Raw genomic sequence first — 22,500 nt, 5'->3', positions numbered from 1 at the left:
GGGAGAAAGAAAGGAATCAGGGAAACACAACCCCGAACCCTACAATCCCATAGGAGAGTGGGAAATCCTCCACAAGCAGTTCAACAGACACAGTGAGAGGAGCACCACTTGCACCTTCCAACCAATAGACGTCCTACCTGCCCCAACCCTTGCTATCACCCCACTAAGTGCCCATCTAGGGCACCTTCCCCCCACCCCCTCTCTCCAGGACCTCCCATCTCCCTCCCCCCCAAGCCCTCCCTTCTTCCCCACCCCCTAGCTCTTCCTTTTCCCAAAAGCCCTCTCTTCTCCCCCACCCCCAAGCCCTTCCTCCTCCAGCACCTTCCCCATGCCAGATCCTCCCAGCACCCTCACATCCCAGATCCCCTAGGTCTCCCTTCCTAGGCCCTCCCATCCCGGTCCCTCCCTGTTTTCCTGCTTCAGGGGAATCAACACAAACTGAGGAAGGACAGAAGAGAGTCAGTTTTAAGGTGATGTACTTGATTATAGATGGGATTACAAGCAAAGTAAGTGAACTAAAGGAAAGAGCACAAGAAGTGAACCCAGATGTAATTGGACTCATAGAAACAAAACTCTCAGGAATCATAATGAATGTTATGCTACCTCAGGACTACACTGTAATAAGGAATGAGAGGGAAGGAAGGAGAGGAGGCAGAGTGGCCCTACAAATAAGAAAGGAATGGAGTTTCAAGGAGATGGTTATCCCGGGCTGCAAGGGATTCAGAGACTACATAGCAGGCACCAAGACGATGGGAGGACCAAGAATAGTAGTAGCAGTGATATATAACCCTCCACCAAATGACAGAAGACCCAGGCAAGAGTATAACAACAACAACATGACAGATAACACTATAATTGAGAGGGCAGCCTCTGTTGCTTGTAGAAATAAATCCCATCTGCTCATCGTACAGGACTTCAATCAGGGAAGGATCGACTGGGAGCTAGGAACTGCATGGAGGTGAGGATACATGGAGAGCTAAACTATTGGAGGTAGAGACAAGAAACTTCTTAAGCCAGCATGTCAGGGAACCTCTGGCATTCCGAAAGGGAAATTATGAGGAGATAAGAAAATTCCTAACAGATATAACATGGGAAACAGAGTTCAGGGAAAACACGGCGCAAGACATGATGGACTACATCACGCAGAAGTATTAGGAGGCAGCAGACAAGTTTGTCTCGGTCCAAAAGGAAAGCAATGAAATGCAGATGAGAAACCCATGGTTTAACCAGAGATGTAGGCTAGCTTAGCGGCAAAGTAAAAGGGCGTGGAGAAACTATAGAAATAACAGGACTCTTGAGAGCAGTGAAATACCAGAGTGCTAGAAATGATTGTCAGGTTGAGAAGAGAGGCAGAAGGGTAATACAAAAATGATATCGGAAACAAGGCAAAGACTCGACCTAAATTGCTGCACAGTCACATCAGGAGAAAAACAACAGTAAAGGAACAGGTAATGACATTGAGGATAGGGGCAGACAGATTCACTACAAACGACAAGGAAGTGTGCGAGGAACTGAATAAGAAATTCCAGGAGGTTTTCACCTTAGAGCAATGAGGAGTTCCAGAGATAATAGAGGGAATAGAACAAATCCACAAGGGCCGTGGAGTTGCGTAGAGGGAATAGTTAATCAGGCACCACAAGAAGAGTTTGAGATTACCAGTGGGGATGTAAGAAAGCTTTTGCTAGAGTTGGATGTGACAAAGGCTATAGGCCCAGATGGAATCTCCCCATAGATACTGAAGGAAAGAGCAGAAGCACTGTGCCTACCACTCTCCATAGTGTATAACAAATCACTGGTAACAGGGAATCTGCCAAAAATTTGCAAGACGGCTAATGTAGTCCCGATATACAAGCAGGGGGATAGACAAGAGGCACTGAACTATAGGCCAGTGTTCCTAACTTGCATACCATGCAAGCTGATGGAGAAGATTGTGCGAAAAAAGCTAGTGGAACATCTGGAGTGGAAGAACTTCGTAACACAGCATCAACACGGGTTCAGGGATGGCAAGTCCTACCTCACAGGATTAACTGAATTCTACGACCAGGCAACAAAACTCAGGCAAGAAAGAGAGGGGTGAGCAAACTGCATATTTTTGGATTGCCAGAAATCCTTTGACACAGTACCACACACGAGGCTAGAGCAAAAGCTGGAGATGCAGGCTGGAGTGAAATGGAAGGTACTCCATTGGATAAGAGAGTACCTAAGCAATAGAAGACAGCGAGTCACTGTGAGAGGTGAGGTCTAAGATTGGCGAGACGTTACAAGTGGAGTCCCGCAGGGTTCAGTCCTTGGACCTATACTGTTTCTGATATATGTAAATGATCTCCCAGAGGGTATAGAATCGTTCCTCTCATTGTTTGCTGATGATGCAAAAATTATGAGGAGGATTAAAACAGAGGAAGACAGTATGAGGCTACAAGAAGACCTAGACAGACCGAATGAATGGTCCAACAAATAGCTATTAAAGTTCAACCCCAGTAAATGTAAGTAATGAAACTAGGCGGTGGAAACAGGTCAGATACAGGATACAGAATAGGAGATGAAGTACTTCATGAATCGGAAAGAGAGAAAGATTTAAGAGTTGATATCACACCAAACCTGTCTCCTGAAGCCCACATAAAAAGAATTACCTCTCCGGCGTTTGCAAGACAGGCTAACATCAGAACAGCCTTCAGGAACCTGTGTAAGGAATAATTCAGAACCTTGTATACCACATATGTAAGACCAATTCTGGAGAATGCGGCCCAAGCATGGAGCCCGTACCTTGTCAAGCACAAGACGAAGCTGGAAAAAGTTCAAAGGTATGCCACTAGACTAGTTCCAGAACTAAGAGGTACGAGTTACGAGGAAAGGCTGCGTAAAGTGCACCTCACGACACTGGAAGACAGAAAAGTAAGGGGAGACATGATCACTACCTACAAAATTATCATAGGAATTGACATGTTTAACACTGGTGGTACGCGAACAAGGGGACACAGGTGGAAGCTGAGTACCCAAATGAGCCACAGGGACGTCATAAAGAACTTTTTTAGTGTTAGAGTAGTTAACAGGTGGAATGCACTAGGAAGTGATGTGGTGGAGGCTGACTCCATACACAGTTTCAAATCTAGATATGACAAATCCCAGTAGGTTCAGGAATCTGAACACCAGTTGATTGACGGTAGAGAGGCGGGACCAAAGAGCCAGAGCTCAACCCCCGCAAGCACAACTAGGTGAGTACACACACACACACACACACACACACACACACACACACACACACACACACACACACACACACACACACACACACACACAAATGGGACAGGACTCATTGCAGTAAACAACCGATGGCTGGAAAAGCGGGATCCAAGAGTCAATGCTCGATCCTGCAAGCACAGATAGGTGACTATAAATAGGTGAGCACACACACACACACACAGGTGAGCTGAGCCATAGATTAGCTAGGACACAGGTGAGCTAGGACACAGGAGAGCTAGGACACAGGTGAGATAGGGTGAGCTAGGACTAGGGTGAGCTGGGACACAGATGATCTAGGACACAGGTGAGCCAGGGTGATCTAGGACACAGGTGAGCTAGGGTGAGCTAGGACACAGGTGAGCCAGGGTGATCTAGGACACAGGTGAGCTAGGGTGAGCTAGGGCACAGGAGAGCTAAGACACATGTGAGCTAGGGTGAGCTAGGACACATGTGAGCTAGGGTGGGCTAGGACATAGGTGAGCTAGGGTGAGCTAGGACACAGGTGAACTAGGGTGACCTAGGACACAGGTGAACTAGGGTGAGCTAGGACACAGGTGAATTAGGGTGAGCTAGGACACAGGTGAGCTAGGATGAGCTAGAACACAGGTGAGCTAGGACACAGGTTAGCTAGGGTGAGCTAGGACACATGTGAGCTAGAGTGAGCTAGGACACTGGTGAGCTAGGGTGAGCTAGGACACAGGTGAGCCAGGGTAAGCTAGGACACAGGTGAGCTAGGACACAGGTGAGCTAGGGTGAGCTACGACACGGGTGAGCTAGGACATAGGTGAGCTAATGTGATCTAGGACACAGGTGAGCAAGGGTGAGCTCGGACACAGGTGAGCTACGACATAGGTGAGCTAGGGTGAGCTAGAACACAGGTGAGCTAGGGTGAACTAGGACATAGGTGAGCTAGGGTGAGCTAGGGTGAACTAGGACACAGACGAGCTAGGGTGAGCTAGATCACAGGCGAGCTAAAACACAGGTTAGCTAGGACACAGGTGAGCTAGGGTGAACTAGGATACGGGTGAGCTAGGGTGAGCTAGGACACGGGTGAGCTAGGACACAGGTGAGCTAGGACACAGGTGAGCTAGGGTGAGCTAGGACACGGGTGAGCTAGGACACAGGTGAGCTAGGACACAGGTGAGCTAGGGTGAGCTAGGACACAGGTGAGCTACGACACAGGTGAGCTAGGGTGAGCAAGGACACAGGTGAGCCAGGGTGAGCTAGGACACAGGTGAGCCAGGGTGAGCTAGGGTGAGCTAGGACACAGGTGAGATAGGGTGAGCTGGGACACAGGTGAGCCAGGACACAGGTGAGATAGGGTGAGCTGGGACACAGGTGAGCTAGGACACAGGTGCGCTAGGGTGAGCTAGGACAAAGGCGAGCTAAGATGAGCTAGGACACAGGTGAGCTAGGGTGAGCTAGGACACAGGTAGGCCAGGGTGATCTAGGACACAGGTGAGCTAGGATGAGCTAGGAAACCGGTTAGCTAGGGTGAGCTAGGAAATAGGTGAGCTAGGGTGAGCTAGGACACAGGTGAAGAAGGGTGAGAGAGGACACAGGTGAGCTAGGGTGAGCTAGGACAAGGGTGAGCAAGAGTGAGCTGGGACACAGCTCAGCAAGGGTGAGCTAGGACACAGGTGAGCAAGGGTGTGCTAGAACACGGGTGACCTAGGGTGAGCTAGGACACGAGTGAGCTAGGGTGAGCTAGAACACAGGTGAGCTAGGGTGAGCTAGGACACAGGTAAGCTAGGGTGAGCTAGGGTAAGCTAGGACACAGGAAGCCAGGGTGAGCTAGGACACAGGTGAGTAAGGGTGAGCTAAGACACAGGTGAGCTAGGGGTGAGCTAGGACACAGGTGAGCTAGGGTGAGCTAGGACACAGGTGAGCTAGGGGTGAGCTAGGACACAGGTGAGCCAGGGTGAGCTAGGACACAAGTGAGCTAGGGTGAGCTAGGGTGAGCTAGGACACGGGTGACGAAGGGTGAGCAAGGACACGGGTGAGCTAGGACACAGGTGAGCTAGGGTGAGCTAGGACACGGGTGAGCTAGGACACAGGTGAGCTATTGTGATCTAGGGTGAACTAGGACACGGGTGAGCTAGGGTGAGCTAAGACATAGGTAAGCTAGGGTGAGCTACGACACTGGTGAGCTAGGGTGAGCTACGACACATTTAAGCTAGGACACAGGTAAGCTAGGGTGAGCTACGACACTGGTGAGCTAGGGTGAGCTACGACACAGTTGAGCTTGGACACAGGTGAGCTAGGACACAGGAGAGCTAGGACACAGGTGAGCTAGGGTGAGCTGGACACAGGTGAGCTAGGGTGCGGTAGGACACAGGTGGGCTAGGGTGAGCTAGGACACAGGTGAGCTAGGGTTAGCTAGGAGACAGGGTGAGCTAGGGTCAGCCAGGACACAGGTGAGCTAGGGTGAGCTAGGACACAGGTGAGCTAGGGGTGAGCTAAGGCACAGGTGAGCTAGGGTGAACTAGGACACAGGTGAGCCAGGTTGAGCTAGGACACAGATGAGCCAGGGTGAGCTAGTACACAGGTGAGCTAGGGTGACTTACGACACAGGTGAGCTAGGATGAGCTAGGACACAGGTGAGCCAGGGTGAGCTTGGACACAGGTGAGCTAGGACACAGGTGAGCTAGGGTGAGCCAGGACACAGGTGAGATACGGTGAGCTAGGACACAGGTGAGCCAGGACACAAATGAGCCAGGGTGAGCTAGGACACAGGTGAGCTAGGGTGAGCTAGGACACAGGTAAGCCAGGTTGAGCTAGGACACAGATGAGCCAGAGTGAGCTAGGACACAGGTGAGCTAGGTCACAGGTGAGCTAGGACACAGGTGAGCCAGGGTGAGCTAGGACACAGGTGAGCTAGGGTGAGCTAGGGTGAAACAGGTTGAGCTAGGACACAGGTGAGTTAGAGTGAGCGAGGACACAGGTGAGCTAGGACACAGGTGAGCTAGGGTGAGCCAGGACACAGGTGAGATAGGGTGAGCTAGGACACAGGTGAGCCAGGGTGAGCTAGGACACAGATGAGCCAGGGTGAGCTAGGACACAGGTGAGACAGGGTGAGCTAGGACACAGGTGAACCAGGGTGAGCTAGGACACAGATGAGCCAGGGTGAGCTAGGACACGGGTGAGCCAGGGTGAGCTAGGACAAAGTTGAGCCAGAGTGAGTTAGGACACAGGTGAGCTAGGGTGAGCTAGGACACAGGTGAGCTAGGACACAGGTGAGCTAGGACACAGGTGAGCTAGGACACAGGTGAGCTAGGGTGAGCTAGGGTGAACCAGGGTGAGCTAGGACACAGGTGAGTTAAAGTGAGCTAGGACACAGGGGAGCTAGGACACAGGTGAGCTAGGGTGAGCTGAGAAACAGGTGAGCCAGGGTGAGCTAGGACACAAGTGAGCTAGGACACAGGTGAGCTATGGTGAGACAGGGTGAGCTGGGACACAGGTGAGCTAGAGTGAGGTAGGAAACAGGTGAGCTAGGACACATGTGAGCTAGGGTGACCTAGGACACAGGTGAGCTAGGGTGAGCTAGGACACAGGAGAGCTAGGGTGAGCTAGGACACTTGTGAGCCAGGGTGAGCTAGGACACAAGTGAGCTAGGACACAGGTGAGCTAGGGTGAGCCAGGGTGAGCTGGGACACAGGTGAGCTAGAGTGAGATAGGACACGGGTGAGCTAGGACACAGGTGAGCTAGGGTGAGCTAGGATACAGGTGAGCCAGGTTGAGCTAGGACACAGGTGAGCTAGGGTGAGCTAGGACACAGGTGAGCTTGGGTGAGCTAGGACACAGGTGAGCTAGGGTGAGCAAGGACACAGGTGAGCTAGGGTGAGCTAGGACACAGGTGAGCCAGGTTGAGCTAGGACACAGATGAGCCAGGGTGAGCTAGGACATAGGTGAGACAGGGTGAGCTAGGACACAGGTGAGCTAGATTGAGCTAGGACACAGATGATCCAGGGTGAGCTAGGACACAGGTGAGCTAGGGTGAGCTAGGACATAGGTGAGCTAGGGTGAGCTAGGACACAGGTGAGTTAGGTTGAGCTAGGACACAGATGAGCCAGGGTGAGCTAGGACACAGGTGAGCTAGGGTGAGCTAGGACACAGGTGAGCCAGGGTGAGATAGGACACGGGTGATCTAGGACACAGTTGAGCCAGGGTGAGCTAGGACACAGTTGAGCCAGGGTGAGCTAGGACACAGTTGAGCCAGGTTGAGCTAGGACACGAGTGAGCCAGGGTGAGCTAGGACACGGGTGAGCTAGGACACGGGTGAGCTAGGGTAGGCTAGGATACAGGTGAGCTAGGATGAGCTTGGACACAGGTGAGCAAGGGGTGAGCTAGGACACAGGTGAGCAAGGGTGAGCTAGGACACAGGTGAGCCAGGGTGAGCTAGGACACAGGTGAACTAGGGTGAGCTAGGGTGAACCAGGGTGAGCTAGGACACAGGTGAGCTGGGGTGAGCTAGGCCACAGGTGAGCCAGGGTGAGCTAGGACACCGGTGAGCTCCCAGCAAACACAAATCATCTACACAACGTTCGCCTATCTCTTGCCATAGGTGTGGGAATGATTTGCATTGAGAATGGTGCAGGAAAGCCTTTGAGAAACTTTTACTCAAAAAATCCAAACACAAAGGTTTAATTATAAATTGTTTTTCTACAATTATTTTCTTCCAAATGTAAAACAAATAGTTTTTACATGTTTAAATATAAAATTTATGGTGTTTTTTTGTAAAATTCATTAATAAATTGAGAATGATATATATTGGCTGAGTGAAACCTTTATAATCCATTTAGTTATAATTTGAACAGAAAAAAGTATTTTTCCAAATTTTCTAAAAATTGCTCTTTTTAACACAATTTGACTCCTTATACATTCCACTAAACACTATATCATGTTTAAATATATAATTTATGTATTATTCTCTAAAATAATTTATATAAATTATATAAGTTGTTGGAAAGTGGTGTTAAGGATTCTGAAAACATTTTGTTGTGTTAATATGTTCTTATTAACTATGTCTCAAGTTCACAGTTTATCAAACAAGAATATTAACATTCGTCAACTCTTAAAATCTTATATGTTATCTTGCTGGTGCAAAAACAACCCGTTCTCACACAAGACAGTACATATATGACTAGTGCTTAAAGTCAATATGTGGAATGTGATTTAGTACATATGTGATATATTCCCAGTTAACTTTTTTACCAAGGCTCAAACTCTTCCTCACGTACCAATTTACGTCTCACAGTACTCGTCCATCAACGTAGATAGCTGAATAGTCGTGATTGGTTCAATTATAACGAAAATTGTAGTTTTCAGGTCCCACATGGGTTGTGAAATTCACCTACTATTGTCCATGCTCTTATAATATTACAGATCAGCTACATCCTATTGAAGGCTCGTAGTTTTGTTTTGAGAAATATTAGTTGTTCTTAGTAAATTATAATAAGCACAATAAATTATTACATAGAATAAGTGCTTCACCAATCAATATTATATACTATAGTTTGTGCTTTAGAAATCTTTAAAGAATGTTTTGTAGGAACGCTAGCAGAAAACGATGTTATGTTGGAATGTATATAGGGTAAACTACTGCAAACAGGATGGTATGGTGTGGATTATTGGAAACTATAGGATTAGGGTCCACTACCACCTGTTAGGTGGGTAAGGGGTCCAATAACACCCGCAGGATGAGTATGGGGGTCACATCCACCCACAGGAATGGTATGGGGATCACTTCCACCCACAGGAAGGGTATGGGATCCAATACCATCCACTGGATGTGTATTGCGTCCACTACCACCGACAGGATGGGTATGGGCTCACAACCACCCACAGGATAGGTATGGGGTCCAATACCACCCACAGGATGAGTATGGGGTCCACTATAACCCACAGGATGGGTATGGGGCTCCAACCACCCACAGAATAAGTATGGGGTACAATAACACCCACTGGATATGTATGGCATCCATTGCCCCCACAGGATGACTATAGGGTACAGTATCGCCCACAGGATTAGTATATAGGGTTCACTGCCGCCCACAGAGTCGGTATGGGGTCCACCGCCACCCACAGGGTCGGTATGGGGTCCACTACCGCCCACAGGGTCGCTATGAAGTCAACTACCGTCCACAGGGTCGGTAGGGGTCCACTACCGCCCACAGGGTCGGCAGGGGGTCCACTGCCACCCACTGGGTCGGTAGGGGGTCCACTGCCGCCCACAGGATCGATAGGGGGTCCACTGCCGCCCACAGGGTCGATATGGGGGGGGTCCACTACCGCCCACAGGATCGATAGGGGGTCCACTGCCGCCCAGAGGGTCGGTAGGGGGTCCACTGCCGCCCACACGTTCGGTAGGGGTCCACTGCCGCCCACAGGGTCGGTAGGGGGTCCACTGCCGCCCACAGGATCGATAGGGGGTCCACTGCCGCCCACAGGGTCGATAGGGGGTCCCTTACCGCCCACAGGGTCTCTATGAAGTCAACTACCGCCCATAGTGTTTGTATAGTGTCCACTATCGCCCATAGTGTTATTATGGGGTCCACTACCCCTCATAGGGTCGGTATGGGGGTCCATTACTACCCACAGGGTGTGTCTGGGGTCTATTTTGGCAATACTGCTTTTCCAATCTCATTTGTTGTTCAATGTAAAATATTTGTTGCTCGACTTGCAACAATTTATATATATATATATATATAGTATAGTGCCTTTGCAATAATGTACCAATGTATGTATTTTCATAACTCGTTTTAAATTGTTGAAAAATAAATAACTACATTGTGAATGCAAGTCAATGTTTACATGCTAAATCAGAGTTGCCAGATTCCGCTTAAAATAGCAAATTGTGCTTATTTTCAAAGCTTGAGAATTTAGCTTTAAAGTAGTTAAAAAACTACGAATTTCGCAATTTGCTATGTACTTTAGTGTACTATTTTAAAATAAGATTGGTTTTTAAGCTGCAAGTCATATGAATCTCAAAAAAAGTATATTATTAACAATCTTATCTCCATAGTTCACTAGTTTCTGTAAATCAGATCTGGTAACTGTAGGCCAAGTACTGGAAGACTCAAGACACAATGTGTTGAAGCTATTCTCTTTGAAGAAGTCATCTCGACAGGATCTTCCAGCTCCAGCTATAAAACTTCACCAAACATGGATCTACCTAGTACATCAAATGGTAAGGAATTACTAAACTGTACAAAGTTTTATGCTAGAACATTTGTTACAGAATTGTCCCTGTCAGGGACAATTCAGTCCCTATTCTATGTGTACTCCATCACATAGTGACGGAGTATGTGGGAATAATTTTGTTGACACTGTCCATTTTGTCAATTCTACAACAGCAGATAATATGAATTCCCAGAGATATTTGTAACTTGAGATACTTGGTTTGGTTTGGTTAAGTTAGGTTAGGTTAGCCTAACCCAGTAAATCCTCCCCGGCTAGAATATAAACCCCGGACAAAGTGCTCGTGAAATGCCAGGCATTTGCAAATATGAGGATGTGGTTGATTAGATTATATTCTTTTCTATATCATAGATGTTCAATATATGAAAAATATTTTAGACTTAAAAATGGACCCCTGAGGTACTCAACTTAACACATTTCTTCATATTCATTCCCATTTAGTATGACCTTTTGCTCTCTTTGTTTTAACTATTGTTTTGTGCACTTTACAATTTTTTTCATGAACCTGTAATTTCCTTGCTAGTCTTCCATGTGGTACCTTATTAAAGTCTTTAGCATAATCCATGTATACTACATCCACCGGAAACCCTTTATCTGAGTACCATGTTACCATGTCCCAAAAGTGAGGAGGTTTATAAGGTAGCATCTGTTTTTAAGAAGACCATGGTGTGTCGATTGAATAAGATTTTTCACTGAAAGATGGTAAATGATTCCCTCCCTTAGGATTTTCGCCATGAGCTTGCAGATGTGTTATACCTAGCTGATCGGACATTAGTTTTGTGCTTAACTCTTTCTGCTTTTTTTTTAAATACTGTAAGGGTGAAATTTTCATATTTCAAATCTCGGGGTACTATCCCTTGGTTCAGATATTTTGTGGAAAGTATTTTCAGCAGTATTCATAGTTCTTCTGTCAGTTTATTTTCCTTTATAATTAAGGTTTGTTTTCTTTTGTACCATAGAAAGTACCACAGAAAGGTGTTATAATGTTGTGTTAGCTTTTCTGTACAATTTTTCTTTTTTGTTTGTATAAAAGGCTATGCAATGAATTCAAATATTTACGCTACCAATCAATTTTTCAGATAGATCATCGGATTTTGACAGTATGCTGTACATACCAGATGTTCCAAAAATAACTACAGACAACAATAATGGTACTGTGTTTACTATTTTTATACTTTATATATAGGAAGACAAGTTCAATCAATGAGCATTTTAATATATCATCAAAATTTTCATACATTTCTTTCACTTTGTTACACTTGTAAAAACTTATTCTTAGCTATATTTATATAAATGTTAATACCACTGTTAAATGAACATATTGATTTGTGTCCTTATTAGTTATAGCTTATTTATGTTGACCCAGCACCTTACTAAAGGGATTACCTTAACTTGTGTCACTATCTCTCTAGGGGGCTCCAGGTAGGCAGTATAGGTAATGCCACTAACATGCATATCATTATGGGAAAGTCCATAATTTAACACATAATTATAAGTAGGTAATTTGTAGCAAATTTTAAGATTATTAATAGGTACATTGTAGCATAATTTTGCATAAGCATAATTTTCTTGTTTTGTTCTTGTACTTTTCCTTCGAACACTATTATTTTCTCTTCAGAATTTCACCGGAGAATAGCAGTGATGACTAGAGAACATCTTGAACGTGAGTACCAGAAAGCACGTGCTGCAATGATACAAAGAAATGAGTACTTGAAGAGACTCTTAAACGTGGAGGAACCAAACTCAATAAAGGTGACAAACAAGAAACAGAAAAAAGATAACATACAGGATGTATCACACATTAATTCAAAACAAAGACCAGCTGCACCCCAATCTGATGGTAATCTTCTATTATTTTTTTAACAATATTTCTACAGCTGTTATTTGTGTACTTTCCAATAATATTTGTTGCCTATTTTTAAGTGTATGCTAGACAATTATGGAGATTAAATTACTATAACACTGAACAACTTGGTAGCATAAAGTTAGTTATAGTAATATCTTGAGATTTGTCTGAAAATATTAATACTTGTATACAATTTGCAATTATGTACCATGCTTAAATCTTCAAATGTGCCACCCAGACATTCTGCCTGCTATACTTTCACCACCACACATTCAAAATGCGGGCTATTCTACTAGTGGCAGAACGTACACTCAAAGTTATTTGGCAGCTGGTGAAGAAACTTTGGAATCATTTGATGTTGGTATGTCCCAACATCATTTGTTGGTATTTAAATGAGGGTTTATTTAATGGACACACGTCATAAATATTATGTACCAAAATTGTGCTTAATGCCTATGAAATTTTGTTTAACATATTATACTAATCATTCCTTTCACTTACAAATTTTTCTTACTAATTTTTAATCCCATATTTCAAAGTACTTGCTGCAGAACTTGAACAAATTAAAGATTCTCAGCCAAGTGTTTCTGACTGGCAAAAAAGAAGAAAAAATGCAGAGATTAATTGGGGAGAAAGCAGGGCAATGCTGTTCGATTGGACATTGTCTGAGTTGGGTGTTCCAGATAAAGGTAAATTAAATATTGCTGTGTTCATTAAGGTTATACTGTATAATAAGCATCATATGCAAATTAATGACACTCTATTAATACATTTAGACTTCAGATTGTTTAAAATGTTAGGTATACAGTATTTAAAATTAGTATAAATAATTACCCCTTTTTTCATCAGGTAAAGTTTGTGTACAATGTACAAATTGTGAGGCAAGCATCAAATGTGAAGACTGTTTTGCATTTTTGTGTCACATTTGTGACCAAATGCAACATTTTCTCATGCCTTTCCACCACAGATTATATTGGAAAAATGGCTTTTATGAGCCATTAGACCCGACACAAACTGTGTGCCCTGAAGGAAATATCTTTCACTGGAGTAAGTATACGATACCTGTATAAAATCCGTACTTTGTTCTGAGATTACTTCTACTTCCCAATCCCAGTCTAGAGCTACGATTATCTTGGTATAACAAAATAAAATGAATAAATGTTTCATTTCAGTCATTACAACATTTGGAGAAGTCTTAAAGTTTAAACCTGACACTTGGTTTTGTAGATTGATTTAATCGTCTGATTGTTTCTTTTCTGTGAATTTCTCGGTCATTATCTGGAGAATAATGTCAATATTTTGTACAATCAAGAAACAATGAAATATTCAGTCTGAAATTCTTTTCCATAAAACTCATTTTGTCAAACTGTCTTCCTTTTCTTTGTTACCAGAACCTGTTGTACCAGCCCAACCACCAAATTCTTGCCCCAACTGCACAGATTGCAAGTTTAAAATTTCAAGCTCCAGCAATCTCTGCATCTTCATCACTATAATGGGTAAATAAACTTTAAAATTTACCCTTTTATTTCCATTACCGGATATTCCTGAATCACAATACATTTTGAAATTTTTGTTGCTATAAATGTTAATTTTTACATCACTATTTTAGCAAGTCGCCACACCACTCAATGCACTGTATTTTAAACTACAGGAAGGTATGACCTCTATACTCCAATCTATACATGCCACTGTGGATATGAGCATCAACAACTAGGCAAGACCATGCACAAGTCTGGTTTCTATTCATCATTAGGAAAGAGCAGCACATTCTACAGCACCAGTCTGCTTGAATCATGGCACCATATCAAAAGAAATTGTCCCGGAACATCATTTCGGGCATTAGTCACTGCACTGGAATCCTTTGGTGCTTCTCGTGGGCGTGTATGTTTTGATACCGTTATTCTTAATATTTTCAGTTTTATATTTCAATACAAAAATTATCAAAATTTTGTAGTAATGTATATTCATTTATTAATAATTAGTTTTTAATTTTGTTCAAACACAAAATGGAATGTTTTTTTTTGTTTATTTATCTTATGTCATAATATGCATTTTAAATGTCACCATCTAAAAAATTCTATTCCTAGATTGGACCCATTAATTATATAACTTCGAAGAGAGTGTTCTTCGAATGGCGATTCCAGCAATATGAGCTGAGAAAAATTAGAGGAGAAGCTGACAATGAGTGTCCTGCTTGTGATAAAACCCCTTTAGCAGTACATATTGATGGCAACAAGAAGCTGTATCGTTACAACAAAGTTGGGAGGTAATAAAATGTGCTTTACAGATACTTAATGTATAGTATTCTTTTGTTCTCTACACACACTATATTATAATGAATTATATTGTCTTCAAATTAATGTTCTTATAAATAAAGTATGCACATATAAATATACATTGTCATATGACATATTTTTTAACTGAGTATGTCTTTATAGTTTGCCTTTCAATTGCATCCATATCATCATTTTATTTATCTAACACCATGTAAATTTTTGTTTTATGTAAAATTTAGCAGTGCATCAGAATTCTTCATATAAAACATTTTTTGATACCCCATTACCCATTGTTTAATATTATAGTGGTTACAGACAATAAATAATTATTTCTGAATTATCATTGCAGAGGTATCAGAAACCCCTATTATTCTGATAGTATCTTCAGCAAAGATGAAGATGTTCAAGCTCATGTTGGCACTATTCAGAGCTTGAAAACTAAGGTGAGTTTTATTATATATTGAGAAACCTTCAATTTTACCTAATAACTGTTTGGCGACTATAACATATGGTGGCCATTTTTGTATTTTTTCATTATAGTTTATATATATTGAATAAGGAAATATAACCCATAGAAATTCTTATGTGCAACAACAATGCCTATCGCGCAAAATAATCTCTACCTTCTACCCGTCCTACATAATTATAATCATGCTCACCAACTGGGTATTTAGTTACTATAAATATTTTTGTTTAATAGAGTAAGCACACGTGTGGAGTGTCTACATGGAAAGCTGCTCAAAATAAGCCTCTTTCATTCCAAAGTTTGGATGAAACAGGAATCAGCATGGCCTCCTGTCGACATGGTATTATCCTCCACACCTTGAATATGTATCAAGGAGAGCTGTACAGTTATGCCCACTATTTGCAAATTATGTATTTCAAATACGTAAAGTTTATTTGTCAAGACATAATTTGCAAATATTGGCCATGGGCCTTAACTGTGGCTCAGAAACAATCACATTTTCACATTGGTCAAGCAAAGCCATTTTTAGGAGTCCTACATGCAAAAGGACATGCTTGGTATTGTCAGGTAAATAAAAATATAACATTACATTTATGTATACTAATTAAATTTAATGTAATGTATACATTACATTAAATATAATAAGTACAGTTTGTGTAAAAAAATTTAAGATTTCTGATTGTTTAAGATTAATGATATACGTATCATTTAATATAGTAGGAGGCTTTTAATTTTTGTACAATAATTTGAATTTTTTTTTACTGTATACTTTTATGTTAAAGGTATTGTATGGAGGGCGGTGGCAAGAAGGAAGTGGCATGACTTTAGGGGAAGAGGCAGAGCAAGTGTTTGCATACCTCTCACGATACAACTCTACAACTAAAAACATGCTGAAAGCTGGTATTTGTTTATATGGTTCATCTGATCAAGTTTTTTATTATTTTACCTGCCCTGTAATCAGTATAATGCGATTTGTATTCAGTATTCAATAAGTATCAACTCCCTCAAATAATCAATAAAAGAATGAAAACATATTGGTCAAACTTGAGTTGGTCGTGGTGAGTAAAGGTATGTTATGAAACTGTTATTAATCTATGCTCTTCAAGATGTTCATTGCTATAAATATTTTTCTCAGAAAGAACAGAAGAACTCACAGAGGGTGCAGTCTTTTGGAACCATCGAAAAATTGATGGACTGGCTCGTGCATTAGTTACTCGACTCAGAAAGGTACTAAAAATAATATATATTTATTTTATTTATTTGTATTTATTTTGAAACTTATTATAATGCATTTATATGTGAAAGGTATTATAATGCATTTATAGGTTAGTTATGTGTTCAGATCATGTACTACATATATTTTCCATTATAAATTAGCGACCATTTCCTTGAATTAACTGCTTGAACTTTTTCAATATATCAATAAGGTTAATTTGTATAAAGTATATAGTATTTAATTAACCTAAATGTATGATTCCGAGATATATCAAATGTGTTCACAGAGAAATCACAGTATCGTGATATATCACGGGAACTGTGATGAGGGTTTGAACCCCATGCACTGAGTGCTCTCAGATGCATGCTCTAGTTCACTACGCCACGACATGGTCAGATGAATTGCAACTTGGAGTACTACTGCACCCACAAGGATCCCAAGGCTTCCACTGAAGCCAAACCAGGTTTCACACAATTCCCCCATGAACTCGGTCTCTGTCATTCAGTAGTTCTGCCTTTGATGCCCCCATTTCAATGTCTTTCTCCATGTATTGATATATCACAATAATATGAATTCTATGTGTATTGAAAGGGCCATCAGAGGTAAAACTACTGGAGGACACAGACCAAGTACATGGGAAACTGCATGCACAACCGCCCATGGAATGGGTATGGGGGTGCATAATTAACAAAAATTGAATTGTGGGTTCATTAGTACCCTAGGTTGCAATTCTTTTGACCATGTTGTGGCGCATTCAACTACAGCAAGCATCTGGGAATGCCAAGCCCATAGGTTCGAACCACTCATCATGGTTAATGTGATTTGTTCATTAAATTTATTATATTTTCAAATAGGCCAGAGAGACGGAAATAACAGTTTCAAATGAGATCGACAAACTTGATGTTCAAAAGTCATTGATTCAAGAATGGCGATCTGACCTACAAATGATTTGTAAGGAGTTAGAGTTAAACACTGGAACAACCTCGAAGAACATAAAATATTCTATCGAGGCAGTTGCAGACTCTATCAGGCATCGCAAAAATCTGATTGCCACTGATGCAGGTAGGCTTACTATTTCTTTGTTAACTCTGAAGCAATTTCTATTTAGCTCTTGTCTATAATTTCTATGTAGGTAAATGATGAGGAAATTTTTTTAACAACTTTAAAACTTTCAGCCAAAAAACTTTATTTGCAGCATCCAGTAAAATGCGCTCTTCACTCCGGCACAGAAATGAGTGTGATAGGAAAAAGCTTCAAGGCTTCATAAAAATCTACAATAGTGAAAACTCTGAAATTCTCAGTGAAAAGGATGCAATAGAAGGTATCCTGCCATGGCACAATTTATTGCCTCATCATAGCCAAAATGGTATGTAACTACATCTCATTTTATCAGGGGTTACAATTCGGCCTTATCAAGATAACTAACATTTAGCATGCATAATGGATAAGCTTTACTTATTTTTGAAGTAAAATATCATCACTACTGTTTGTAAAATAGGTGCAGTATCATAATCCGTAGGTTTTTATCAGGTTGATACTGCACAATAAACTATGTATAGTATGTATAATGCAAGTACCTAAACTGTAATTACATTAAATTGAGTTGTAGTTTACTTGCAGTAAATATAATTTTCCTCTTTTATTAGTGTCCCTTGCTCAAAAAAAGAAGGCAGTAGAAGATGTGGAGCTTCAGAAGAGATCCAGAGAAGAGCAACAACACACTGTTCAAGAAATGCTGCATTATCTCGCATATTACAAGAATAAGAGAGAGATTTTAACCGAACATACTGAAGAGTTGTTATGTGGAATTTTTCCTTCATATCTAAGCAAGGTAAGCTAACAGCCTAAATGTGTGTTGCAATTCAGTTCTTCATAAACATTTATCCAGCAGAATTTTATACTTGAGTAAAGTCTTGCTATTTACAACTTTGACAGGTAGACAATTCCATGGTTTTCATATACTGTACTGGTGTGTTTTACATATATTTGAACTTTTACCGAAAACTTTATTTATTTATTCTAATTTCTTTAGTATTTTCAGGGAAATTTGTAAATGTCTTAAACCCCATTAAATAGTCTATATATTACAGGATCCTAACAAGTACACTATTGAAGAGAAGCACCTATCAACCAAAAATAAGAGTGGAATCTTGGCTCTTTTGAAGCAAGGGCAAAAGTTGTGTTCTGACAAGCTGAGTGATGCAAAGCGTTTATTTGGATACCAGGAAGAGGATGTTGATGTTTCCGAGCCCTACCTGGAGCTTTGTGACAGTGAAGATGATGATGATGAAGATGAAGAATTACTACTAAACTGATGATACAAAAGTTAAGTATAATAAATTTTACCTGATTTCTCTTGCTAATTTCTCTTACTTAATTTCTCTAATTTCTAATTATCCTAGCCCTAAGATTACTACTGGCCTCCATTGCCTTGCCTGCACTTTGTTTCCCCCTTAACCATATCACTCATTCTTACAGGTGTGAGACAGAGAGGTACAAGATCATCCAAGAGGAACAACACCTGAAGCACCCAACATTTGGGTGTTTTAATTAATAAAAACGCCCTTCATGGCTTCACTTATCCTGGCTGGTTTAATTAAAAAAACCTAACCTAAACCTAATATATATACCTCTAGAGTCAAGGGAGTTAAGTTTTAGGCTGCACAATGAAACTGCTATTGACAATTTTATAACTGCTGCTGATAATGTCTGTCCTGTGACTTTTTGTAAGCATAACCAAAAGGCTTAAACAATCCCTTGCTTACAAAGGGAATACTTAAACCCATTAATAAAAAACATGACCTTGAGAAGAAGTATAGGTTAGGAATTGTCTCCAAAGAATTCTCATGCTCTTCAACAGGTCACTTGAACTCCAAACCTTTCCAGTTATCCTAAAAAAAGCGAGTTACCCCTGTACACAAATGTGGTGATCTCACAGATGTTAAAAATTACAGACCTATATCAATCCTGCCTAACTTGTCAACATTTTTTGAAAAGCTACTTGAACTTGAACTCCAAACCTTTCCAGTTATCCTAAAAAAGCGAGTTACCCCTGTACACAAATGTGGTGATCTCACAGATGTTAACAACTACAGACCTATATCAATCCTGCCTAACTTGTCAACATTTTTTGAAAAACTAATCTACAAGCAGTTTTACTCTTATCTAGCCAAACACCATATACTTAGTACTAGGCTGTACAAGAATATAACAACTCTTGTATATATCTCAAAAAAAAAAAAAAAAAAAAAAAGCACAAGACGAAGCTTGAAAAAGTTTAGTGGTATGCCAATAGGCTAGTCCAGGACTAAGAGGCATGAGTTACGAGGACAGGCTGCGAGAAATGCAATTGATAGGGTACATAAAGATAAACTGTTTAACACGGGTGGTAGGCGAACAAGGGGACACAGGTGGAAACTTAGTACCCAAATGAACCACTAGGATGTTAGAAAGAACTTTTTCAGTGTCAGAGTAGTTAATAGATGGAATGCATTAGGCAGTGATGTGGTGGAGGCTGACTCCATACACAGTTTCAAATGCAGATATGATAGAGCCCAGTAGGCTCAGGAATCTGTACATCAGTTGATTGCCAGTTGAGAGGTGGGACCAAAGAGCCAGAGCTCAACCCCCCGCAACCACAACTAGGCGAGTATACACACACACACACACACGTACACACACACACACACACACAGACACAAACATACACACACTAATGCCTCTATTCACCTTGCAGTAAATAGGAACCTGAAAGTCAGGAAGCTGCTAAAGGCTGCATCTTGGGGATGTGTGAGTGTGTTAGATAAAAATATATGTTGTTTAGATATGATGGAGGAAAAGAGGCCGAGAGTCGGTACATTAGACAACCGACGCTTAGAAAGGCGGGGTCCAAGAGCTAACAGCTAAAATCTTGGAAATAATAAATTAAAATATTTAATACACCCACATACATGTTTCACATTATTTTGGCTGAGGGCACACTGAGGGCTGATGGCCCCGTCGACGGGGCAGGAAGTCGGTGGTTGATCAAAGGCCTCCCACATCCTCCACATACCTGAGGATTATTCCGGCTTAATTTTAAACGGAAGTAATGTCTTGGCATTTACGGCTTCAGCGGGTGGGTGGGTCCGTGGGTTTATTACACTGTGAGTGAAAACAATCGCCTATTCTCTATTTTATATTGCGGCTTGTAGAGCTAGAAGCTGTTGCCTCTTGTGTGCGTTGCACAAGGGGATTAATATCTGGATTAATAGCTTTCAATATTTCCAGTATTTTTAAGGTAACGCTTAAATACCGAAGATACTGCTATTGGACACCGCTTAATTGACAATGTCTCAACAACGCAGGCTAAAGATGTGCGTGGCTCCTGCTATTGCAATGATGCTCATTTGTTTTTCAATGATGGGCCTTAGTTGCCCCCTCTCTAACTTACCGTTCTAAATACCCCTTCTCCATCTTCCGCAAACATTTCCCCTCATACATCTCCCCCCTTTCCTCCTGTCCCCCTTGTCCATCTTTGTCCCCCTGTCCATCTTTGTCCCCTGTCCCTCACTTTGTCCCCTTGCCCACATTTTCTGTCCTCTGTCCCAGATCCCTTTCCCCCCTCTCTGTCCCCCTGTCCCCCTTTCCATCTCTCTGTCCCCCTGTCCCTCTCTATCCCATTGTCCCTGTCTCTGTCCCCCCTGTCTCTCTCTGTCCCCCTGTTCTTCTCTGTCCTCCTGTTCCTCTCTCTGTCCCCCTGTCACTCTCTGTCCCCCTGTTCCTCTATGTCCCCCTGTCCATCTCTCTGTCCCCTGTACCTCTCTGTCCCCCTGCCCACTCTTTCTGTCCGCTGTCCATCATCTGTCCCCCTCCCTTTCCTCCAGTCCCCCTATCCATCTCTGTCCCCTTGTCCCTGTCTCTCCTCTGTCCCCTCTCTCTTGGTCTCCTGCCCCCCTCTCCTCCCTCTGTCCCCCGGTCCCCCTCTCTGACCCTGTCCCTCTGTCTCTGTCTCTGTCCATGTCCCCCTCTCTGTCCCTGTCTCCCTCCCTGTCCCACTGCTCCCCCTCTGTTCCCCCCGTCCCTCCTCTGGCCCTGTCCGTCTGTCCCTGTCCCTCTGTCTCTGCCTCTCCTCGTTTCTGACATTCTCTGTGTCAGCCTATCTCTCTGTCTCTTTCCTCGCTCTATCTCTGTCATTCTCTCACTGACTTTGCATATCCTTATCTATACGTCTCTGTGTCTAACATTCTCTCCCTGACTCTGTCTCTATATCTATTTCTCTGTCTCGATCTTCATCTCTTTCTCTCTCTCCTCTCTCTCTCTCTTCCCTCTCTCTCTCTCCCTCTCTCTCTCTCTCCTCTCTCTCTCTCTCCTTCACTCTTCTCTCTCTCTCTCTCTCTCCTCTCTCTCTCTCTCTCTCTCTCTCTCTCTCTCTCTCTCTCTCTCTCTCTTCTCTCTCTCTCTCTCTCTCTCTCTCCTCTCTCTCTCTCTCTCTCTCGCTCTCTCTCTCTTCCTCTCTCTCTCTCTCATCTCTTCTCTCTCTCTCTCTCTCTCTCTCTCTCTCTCTCTCTCTCTCTCTCTCTCCGCTCTCTCTCCCTCTCTCTCCTCTCTCTCTCTCCGCTCTCTCTCTCTCTCTCTCTCCTCTCTCTCTCTCTCTCTCTCTCTCTCTCTCTCTCTCTCTCTCTCTCTCTCTCTCTCCCTCTCTCTCTCTCCTTACATACATACATACATACATACATACATACCTACATACATACACACATACATACATACATACGTACATACATACATACATACATACATTTATTTAACACATGTGGTACACGCACAAGGGGACACAGGTGAAGCTGAGTACCCAAATGAGCCACAGAGAGATTATAGAAAGAACTTTTCAGTGTCAGAGTAGTTAATAAATGGAATGCTTTAGGCAGTAATGTGGTGGAGGCTGATTCCATACACAGTTTCAAGTGTATGGAAAGTGTATGTATTCAAGTGGCGGGACCAAAGAGCCAAAGTTCAACCCTTGCAACCACAACTAGGTTAGTACATCATACATACATAAGATATAAAACAGTGGAGGATTCCCAGGTAGAACAATCAACCACAATGCCCATTACCCCTTTACCCTGATGTCCTTAACTACACAACTATACAAGAGTCATTAACACGTGTAATGGCTGATCCCCCATCACGATAGCATAAAGACCAATTGCTTGACCCGCAGTCTGTCTTGCTCCTCAAATAATTTTCGGGTTAACATGAAACGTCTCTCGAGTTT

At 42.5% G+C, this 22,500-nt stretch overlaps 1 protein-coding gene across 1 annotated transcript in view; it reads right to left on the bottom strand.

Moving 5' to 3' along the window:
* LOC138369038 (uncharacterized) overlaps positions 1-22,500 on the bottom strand; it is a 110,813-nt gene that overhangs the window by 27,546 nt on the left and 60,767 nt on the right. The gene's annotated exons all lie outside the window — the stretch shown is intronic.

This window comes from Procambarus clarkii, chromosome 3 (genome assembly GCF_040958095.1).
Source record: "Procambarus clarkii isolate CNS0578487 chromosome 3, FALCON_Pclarkii_2.0, whole genome shotgun sequence".
In the NCBI taxonomy this organism is placed as follows: Eukaryota; Metazoa; Arthropoda; class Malacostraca; order Decapoda; family Cambaridae; genus Procambarus; species Procambarus clarkii.
The sequence above is the reverse complement of the archived record's forward strand: the minus strand, read 5'-3'. Positions and strand labels throughout refer to the sequence as shown.